Genomic DNA, 9,882 nt, shown 5'->3' with positions numbered 1-9,882 from the left:
CTAGGAGGTGGAATCCAAGTCTTGCAAGCTGTCTTGGACATCAGCGCTGTCTTTGCTGTCACTGCCACTATCATCTCCAGCCAGGTTCTGCTGACAGGCCTCTTAGGAACCAGGAAATGTGTTGCCCTGATTCTCCTTGGAACCCAGAACCACGTATCTGCCCTTCTTCAGCACCAGCTGTGGTCTCCGCTCATCTGCCATTTGTGAGAGATCTCGTTTCATAGCGTTTGCATCTTCTTCATCTGCGATAGTACTTGAGCTCCACCTCACTAACCTGGAAGTTCAGGGTGTTGGACTAAAGGTGCAGGAATGCCCTGTTGTCCAGGGATTCATACTTAGTACTGAAGTTCTCGACCATGGCCTTTGAAGCCTGGTCCATCAGCTTTTGGGCCAGGCCGAAGCATCAGTGGGAGCTTTCACAGCCAGCGAGGTGATGTGTCCATGAGGGGTATCATTGGGGTCCTACTTCATCTTGGCCAGTACATAGCCCACGATCTTTGGGCCAAGAGAGGCTGTGATAGAAGGAGTACTTCCTCTGGTAGTTCTCGGGCAGGTACAGCAGGTGGCATCTCTGCATGGTCATCAGTTAATTGGGCTGAGCACAGCGGATGTTCATATTGCCCCAGATAGGCCTGCCAGGCTGTGGAGAACCAGAGAGGAGGTCACGGGGCACAAGCAACACCAACAGCATTTGCTGTAAAACAACTGGGATATCCAAACAGGACTCATACGAGATGAGAAAGACCTCACACTATCTTCCATTTCTGCTGCACAGAACCTTGTCCATCTTCATGTAAGTGGAGTCCAGTGGTGACGGAAACAAACGGCGACTGAAAGAATAGCCTGGTCTACCTGCCAGCCATTGCGCAGATGCGAGAGCATGTACGACATCTTTATCCGGCCTGTGTGGCCTGAAGCCGCGAGCTGCCTCGTGAGAGCCCTTGCGGCTCCACCACTTGCTACTCCTCCCCTTAACAGATTGTTAATACCCTCAAAGAAACAAAGAAACAGCACCCTATCTTATGTAATTCCTTCAGTTTTTCAGACGAGACAATGAAGGTTCCAATAAACTAAGCAAATTTTTCCAAGTTGTCTTAGAACTGGTAATGACAGAAATATGATTTCAGGCTGTTTTGAACTTCACTCTATTTTCTCGGTCTCCTTGCCAAGTTAGTGTCTCTAATTCCTGTGGATGAGTGGTTCAGACAATGTCCACACTAACTGACAGTACTAGAGACAAAAGGAAAACCTAGAATAATACAAGACGGAATAAAAACTATTAATGGAGCCTTAATATGGTATGGTGGTGTATGCCTTTAATCCCAGCATTCGGGAGGCAGAGGCAGGTGGATCTCTGTGAGTTCAAGACCAGCCTGGTCCACAAAGTGATTTCTAGGACAGCTAGGACTGATACACAGAGAAAGCCTCCCCACCGCAAAAAACAAAAACAAAACAAAACAAAAAACAGATTGAAGGAAAGAAAGATGAACAGAAAAACAACAAGCAAAAAAGGAAAGAATATTATATAGACAAAACATGATAATCTGTTAACCTCAAAAATCTTCAATATGGGGATTTTGATCACTAGAGGATATTGGGAAATAGATGAAGCATTTATTGTATGTTTGCATGTGGCACTGGGAATTAAACCCAGGATCTCATGCATGTGAAACAAGCATTAGGACAAACAAAGCTGCACCTCCAGCCCCTGCTGAAGATACCCTCAGCTGTCACAGGGAGGAAGAGGGAGCAGCCGTCCTGGCAAGGAGAGGCCTAGCATGCTGATACTTCTCAAACAATGTTTAACAATACCGGCCTCAACAAAGAATAATCAGTGTATCTACAGTGCTGAGTTTGAGAAACCCTGGTTCAGCCTTCCCCGAACTACTCAGAAAGAGGAGGAATTCAGAATAACTTCATAATCACCTAGGGATCTTATGAAATTGTAATCCTCCAACACATCCAGAGTACACAGAACATGGGGGAAGACTCAGGACTCTTAAAATACCTTTTCCTCTGCCATTCTATAATGCCTGAGAGAGAAATTGAAAATAAAATAGTTATTGGATATAAACTACAACTCAATTCAGTCAATTCTTATGAAACAGAATGGGAATGATAAAAAAAGATCTAACTGTTCTGTGTGAGGGTTTCCAGAAATCCAGCAGTATAAGGAAGGCATAGGGCTGGAGAGTTTGCCCTATGGTTAAGCTCAATGGTTAAGAACACTGGCTGTTCTTACAGAGGACCTAGGTTCAAGTCCCAGCACCCTCGTGATGCCTCATAGCTGCCTGTGACATTAGTCCCAGAGGATCGGAATATCTCCTCTGATTTTCTAGGGCAACAAGCACACATGTAGAGCACATACATACATGCAAGCTAAACACTTATACACATTAGACATTAGTGAAATAAATAAATCTGAAAAGTGCAGGCATATAAGCAAGCATCATACCAAGCCCATGGTTTGATGGAGAAGGAAGTTAGGTCACGAAATGAGATGACCAACGTCATGTACTGGCGGAGGTTTCACAATCAAAACTTTAGTCTTCTAAGATTTAGATCTCCCTCCATCAAATTCACATCTGCAAATAATTATCAACCATCACCATCAAGAATGATTTAGATATATTTCTCTTTAATTTCTAAGGTCTATCAGTGAAAAAGCACACAGACACAAACACATATCCTGATCTGCAGACACTAAATTTGCTGGTTCAAGCCAGTCACAATGGCACAGGTCTACAGTCCCAGCACCCAAAAGGCTGAAGTAAGAGAATAACTTAAGCTTAGTTGTTTGAGAACAGTTTTGGAAACATAGTGTGACCCCCATGTTGAGTTTTTAAAAGTCTCTTCAAAAGGTTTTTAATTAGGGCTGGGAGATGTAGTTCAGTGGCAGAGTGCTTATGTAGCATGTGTTCAGTTTATACTCAACACTTCAGGAAAAAAATACAATTCTGTGATAATTGACAAAATACTAATGTTGTGACATTGTACTGTATTGAGTAACATGTTTTATTTAGCCATCTTGTAATTTTGCATGATATTAGCTTGTGAGGTTTTTAATAATTTGTTTTTATTTTACATGCATTGGTGTTTAGCCTGCATGTATATCTGTGTGAGAGTGTTATATCCTCCAAATTCTGTCCCTTTTATTTAATATACTTTCACATATATCTAACTGTCTCATACGTGTAGCTAAAACAAATGGGAGCCTGATATTGGCCATTAAGATCAAATAATGAATGAATTGTGGACCATTTTTATTGTCTATTGTGTATATTAAGCTCTGTTGGTCATGACAGCAATGGCCAACATTTATTATCTGTGCCAGGCAGTGGTTAAGTATATGTGTTCCATAAACTCATACATTGCACCAGTCAGGCTGGGACCAGGAGGTGAGAATAGTCAAACCATATTCCTTCATTTATTAACTGGAGATGCTGAAAACAAGGATGAAACCTAGTTGCACACCATAGTACCAGATCTAGTCTTAAAGAAAACGAGAAAATACCAGTATGCATTAGATTGTGTCTGAAGGATGGGTGTGCAACCAATACTTCCTAGGGCACATCCATGGCACCTGGCCCTGGAGTCTGAAGGCTGAGATGAGGTCCAAGCCCTGTGGAGAAGAGTAAATGGGTAGACTTGGTTAGGCACAACTTCCGAGCTCTCTGCACAGTTTCTGTGCTCTGGCTCTCAAAGCACTAGGTAAGTGGAAGGCACAGATTGGAGTCATCCCAACAGTTTTTAAGAATTCCTGGTCCCTCCCACACTTGCTTCTCTTTCCTTCTGGTGGGATCTGGATTCATTCTTTCTGTGATTGGGTGGGATCCCTGAGATTATCTGCCTCTACCACCACCTGCTCCACTGGTGGCCCAGGTGACCAGCATTGTGCCCCCACCTCAAGAGTGCTCTCCTGCTAAGGAATGGCTAGAGCCCAACATTCCCAGCAACTGTTTCTAGAATCTATTTTAGAGACTGTTTCTAAAAGAAAGGAGATTTAAAAGTGAAAAGAAACCGAGAAAACACAAAGAGAGACAGAGGGCGAAGTTGGGTGTCGGCTGCTGAGAGTATCAAGAAACACCCCTCCCCCTAGCTTCCACAGGGAAGTCATTATAATGTTATTGTAATGCATATTTGATTAACGGATGCTTTTCTGTGGTTATATTTAACAACAAAACTCTAAAAATAATTAAATAATTGTAACTTGACTTACCTTAACATGGAACCTGAAACTGTTGTGTGTGAAGACTTCAGATCTTTATGGATGCGGAAATAAATTTGACTTTTCCTCCCAGCGTAGTTCTAAGGACTGAGCCTGTACCACTAATGTACACCTAGGACGCATTTTTTTTCTGCCCACCAATAGTCCCACTCACTGTGCAGTTAAAACCTGAAAAATGCATCAAACAGCATTAGTCATTCGTTTCTGTTGCTATGACAAACTACCTGAGAGAAACAACCTACGGAAGGAGATGCTTTCTTCGACTCCTTGGACATGAGACGGTTGGCCACATCCAGCAATAAGGAAGCAGAGAGAGATGAACGGCAGTACTCAGCTCAGCTCACTTTTTTCCTTTCCATTTCATCTGTAACTCCAGTCCATGGGATGACGTTTCCTATATTTGGAGTGAGTATTCCCTCTTCATTTCAATCCCTTGAAACATTGGCAGGTCCAGAAAGGTGTCTTCTCTGTAATTCCAAACCCGGTCAAGCTGTCATGAAGAGTAAACATCACAAATGATTATCTATGTTTATAGATGTCTAGAAATATATAGAGAGGATGAATATATATTGGATGCCCATCTATTTAAAGACATAGTCAATATTTTGGCTTATACATCTGACTCAAAACTTAAGCATAGAAATGCTAAAAATCCAACAACAACATTACTTTAGATTTAACAATGTTAACATTTAGATAACATTTTAAAGGAATCAGCATAAAACTGTTTTTGACCCTGTACTAATCCTTGAAGTTAAATCTCTAACGGGGAGCTGAACAGCAGTTATACTCCACCACTGATGAATGGAATCACTATATCAATTCTTGAATATCTTTGATTTCTTTTACATTACAGAATAATTTTTTTCTGATGTAAAACACTGATATTTTGACTTTTTTGTTAAAGTTCTTCCTAAATAAGTGACTGTATTACCCTGAGACCTGTAGTAACACAGTTTTTTTTTCCAGAAACTTATTGTATTAATATGAACCCAGTCTTTCAACTGTGGCCTGCCTGATGCCAGTTACATGATAGACATAGATATCTTGAAAGAGAAAAGTTGAATTGAAAGTGTTGCTTCCTTTTTAAGTTCTCCCAGACAGGAACTGACAAAGGGCCCAGGGGGCTAACAATGACAAATTTATTCTGGTACACAGGGGTAGGTAGAGTTCTCCTCTTTCTTTCAAGTCTTTACCAGTTAACTGGGCCTAGCAAGGGGAGACTGCTGATTTGGGGGAGAGACAAACAATATCTACACATGTTAATTGGAAGAGAAGTGGTTAGTGAAAACTGGCATCTCAATGCTAGCCCTGTCAGCGACTCGGCTCCAGGCTAGAGACCTCTGCTGGCAGCTATTGCAACAAACCTGTCTGGATTTCTGTTTTTCCATGCCCTTTACTTATCTGATTATTGTTGCAATCCCCCATTACACAATCCTCATCATTGTATCATTTTGATTGATTCCCCTCACTAGGCTTTTCTCACTCTGCCATGTTTTTTTTTTTTTCTCTTGTAGTAGTAGGGATTGATCCTAGGGCACTCCACACCTGAGCTACATTCCAAACTTATGTACCTATTCATTTATATCTTTCTTTCTTTCTTTATTTTGTATGTGTGCCTGTGTGTCAGTATGTGCACTATGAGCATGTGGTACCTGTGGAGGGCAGAACAGGGTGTTGGCTTCACTAGAACTGAAGTTACAGGTACTTGTGAGTCACCCAGTGTTGGTGAGTGAAACCAGACAAAGGTCCTCTGGAAGAACAGTAAATGTTTTTAACTGCTGAGCCATCTCTTCAGACCTTATTTATGTATTATCTTTGGGACTGACCCTAAGGCCCTATGCTTGCTAGGCAAACACACCAGCACTAATCTGGATCCTTCACTATTTTCAAATTTCCTTTTGAGACAAGGTTGTTCTTATTCTCTTTCTGTAGTCCAAGTATTCCTTCAATTTGATTGTCCTGTTTTCGGAGCTAGGATTACAGGAATGAGCTACCCAGCCTGGCTGCTCTCTCTGCTATTGACATCGCTTCACCTTCTCCAAGAATTGTCAAATGAGTGCTCACCAATTTCTCTGGCCATAGTTGGAGTAAACCACATTTGTCTAGGAGATCGCTACTGCTGCATGCTCCACAGCACAACTGTCTTCCTGAAGGGTTAATTCATTTTGTAGACGTATCTCAGATATAACTTGCCTGTATCCTAATTTTCTTTTGGGTGTGTAGTTTTCTGTGTCCTTGCTATTTTATTAAACTTCAAAACTCTTGGATTAGGTAGACAAAAGACACACAAAAATTGTACAATGGGGAAGCTGAGCTATGAAGCCAGCACAGTTGAAACAGGTAATAGTGAATACATTGAAAAATGAAGACTAGAATCTGAGTCTTGTTTCCTCTCTCTTCTTCCTTTTGATAATGGATGCTTGGCATGGGTAGGGACATTCAAAGTTTTAAATTAAGAAATAAGTATATTATTGATGTTTTGCTTCCATGTATGTCTGTGCACCATGTGTGTGCCTTATTTCTGAAGAGGTCAGTAGAGGGGGACCATCAGAGCCCCTGAAACTAAAGTTATAGCTTTGAGCTGCCAAGTGAGTACTGCAAATCAAATCCAGGTCCTCTGGAAGAGCAGCCAGTGTTCTTAACCACCGAGTCATCTGTTGAGCCATTGAGTGAGTGAGCGAGTGGTGCATGTGCACTTCAAATTTAATTTCCAAGATATCATCACATCCTATAAAAGTACATGGGTCTTAGCTGCTTTTCAATTAGCATTTATTTAATAAGTGGATGAGGCATTTTGGCTCTTTATAAGTTTTTGAATCTCAAAAATAATGTTCATGATTGGAGAAGACTATATGTACACTACTAACTCTTTTTCTCATGTCTTGGAAGTTTCCGAAGAAATCAGCTTTACTTGGCTATGGGAAACCCATATACATGCATATACATGGTCTTTATGGTGTTAGAGAGGTGACTCAGCAGTAAAGAGCTCATGCTGCTTTTGCAGAGGACCTGAGTTTAGTTCTCAACACCTCTGTTAGATGGCTCACGATCACCTGTAATTCCATCTCGAGGGGACCAGATGCCTCTTCCATAGGCATCTGCACTCAGAACACACATCCAGACTCGTATAAATGTAATTAAAAATAAAATAAAACCTGTAAAAAATACTTTGACATCACAAAAAAATACATATGTAAGCATGTGTTTGTTTAAATTTATTTTTTGTTAATAAACATACACAATAACGGGTTTCTTTTCAAGACAGGGTTTCTCTGTGTAATTGCCTTGGCTGTCCTGGAACTTACTCTGCAGACCAGGCTGGCCTCAAATTCATAGATATCCATCTGCCTCTATCTCCTGGGTGCTGGGATGAAAGGTATGTGCCACCACCCCTCAGCTACAATAACAGGTTTCATTACGGCATGTTCGTGCACACTTTGTTCTTGTGTATACTCTTCCCTCATCATTGTTTTTCGTCTACCTATTCTTCTTCATCTACTCTTTCTCTTTCCAAAAATCCCCTCCCACTTTCATGGTACATATATTCTATTACTCTATTTTATTCTTTCTGCTTTCATTAAGACATTTTCCCCCTTTCATGATCCCCTTTCTTGTTTCATGCCCTACACTGCCCCCGACATATGCATTCATGTAACAACTGTATCCCAGTGGAAGCATGCACTACCTGTCATTGTGAGTTACCTTACTTAATAAAATATTTTCAGGATCCATTCATTTTCCTGCAGACTTAATTGTCTTTATGGATGACTAAGATTCTACTCTATATATGCATCATATTTTCATTATCCATTGACCTGTTGATGGACACGTAGGTTGATTCCATTTCATTGTTATTTTGAATATGACAGTAAAATATGTGGATATCCAGGTATCTTTGTGATAGAATAAACTTTTGGGGGAGGTGGGGAGATATACCCAACAATGATGCAGCTGGGTCTTTTTTTTAAAATATTTATTTATTTATTATGTATACAATATTCTGTCTGTGTGTATGCCTGCAGGCCAGAAGAGGAGGGCACCAGACCTCATTACAGATGGTTGTGAGCCACCATGTGGTTGCTGGGAATTGAACTCAGGACCTTTGGAAGAGCAGGCAATGCTCTTAACTGCTGAGCCATCTCTCCAGCCCACATCTGGGTCTTAAAGTAGTTCAATTTTTTTTTGTTTTGCTTTGTTTCTGTTGTTCAAGATAGGGTTTTTCTCTATAACCTGGATGTCCTAGAACTTGCTTTGGAGATTAGATTGGCTTCAAACTCTCAAAGATCTGCCTGTCCCTGCCTCCTGAGTGTTGGCAATTTTGAATTTTAAAAGAAACGCTCTTGCTGATTTCCACAGTGGTTGTACCAGTATATAGTCCTGCAGTCAATGAATAGTGTTCCTCTCCCAGTCCTCCCTGGCATTTGTGGTCATTTGTTTTTGTGGTGATAGTCATTCTGACTGGATGATTCCTTCATGTTCTCAGTTAGCGGACAGAGTGATCCTTCAAGAAAGCAGTTAATAAAATTGCTATTTTCTTCTTATGAAATAGTGTTTATTTTAATACACTAAAAGTATATCATTTTAAGAAGGAAGGCTAATCATCTGGAGAAGTGAAGACTTTTCTATAAAATAAACAAACCTACTTCTATCTGAACTTGGATATGACTGATTTAAAAATTATCAGTTTGGGGATCAAATTCTTTGACCTTGGAGCTTTCTACAATCACTTTCCCCAGATTAATAATTCATCATGATGGACAAGTTGTGTAACTCCTCTCTGGGGATATTTATAGGGATAAGAATTCATTGTTCTTAAGAAAACAAATTAAGATATCCAATGTTGATTGATGGTAGCAGACCCAAACTGGGAATCCCCTCAAAATTTCCAAATTAGAGTCGCGAGACTCTATTACATCAGAATTTACAAATGAAGCATGCGACTCAGTGGCTCACAACTAAAGTGTGGAAAGGACTATTTCCCATCTACACGGTGAAAAATGGATATACAGGGTGGAACACTGGACATATAAGAACTACCTAAAGAAGAGCATTATAACATTTGATTTTTTAATTGATTTGTATTGAGCTTTACATTTTTCTCTGCTCCCCTCCCTGCTTCTCCCCTCCTTTCCAACCCTCTCCCAAAGTCCCCATAATCTCAATTTACTAAGGAGATCTTGTCTGTTTCTACTTCCCATGTAGATTAGATCTAGGTATGTCTCTCATAGGATCCTCATTGTTGTCTAGGTTCTCTGGGATTGTGATTTGTAGGCTGGGTTTCTTTACTTTGTTTTTAAAAACCACTTACGAGTGAGTACATGTGATAATTATCTTTCTGTGTCTGGGTTACCTCACTCAAAATGATGTTTTTTATCTCCATCCATTTTTCTGCAAAATTCAAGATGTTATTTTTTTTCTGCTGTGTAATAGTCCATTGTGCAAATGTACCACATTTTCCTTATCCATTTTTTGGTCGAGGGGCATTTAGGTTGCTTCTAGGTTATGGCTGTGACAAATAGAGCTGCTATGAATATAGTTGAGCACATGCTCTTGTGACATGATTGAGTATCCTTTGGATATATATATCCAAAAGTGGTATTACTGGGTCTTGAGGAAGGTCGTTTCCTAATTTTCTGAGAAATCGCCACACT

At 40.4% G+C, this 9,882-nt stretch overlaps 2 pseudogenes; both read right to left on the bottom strand.

The window, feature by feature from the left end:
- Nucleotides 1-616, bottom strand: LOC101979173 (annotated as a pseudogene).
- A 109-nt stretch (nucleotides 617-725) lies between these two features.
- LOC113455503 lies at nucleotides 726-891 on the bottom strand (annotated as a pseudogene).
- Nucleotides 892-9,882: the final 8,991 nt, after the last annotated feature.

This window comes from Microtus ochrogaster, unplaced genomic scaffold, assembly GCF_000317375.1.
Source record: "Microtus ochrogaster isolate Prairie Vole_2 unplaced genomic scaffold, MicOch1.0 UNK52, whole genome shotgun sequence".
Classification (NCBI taxonomy): Eukaryota; Metazoa; Chordata; class Mammalia; order Rodentia; family Cricetidae; genus Microtus; species Microtus ochrogaster.
The sequence above is the reverse complement of the archived record's forward strand: the minus strand, read 5'-3'. Positions and strand labels throughout refer to the sequence as shown.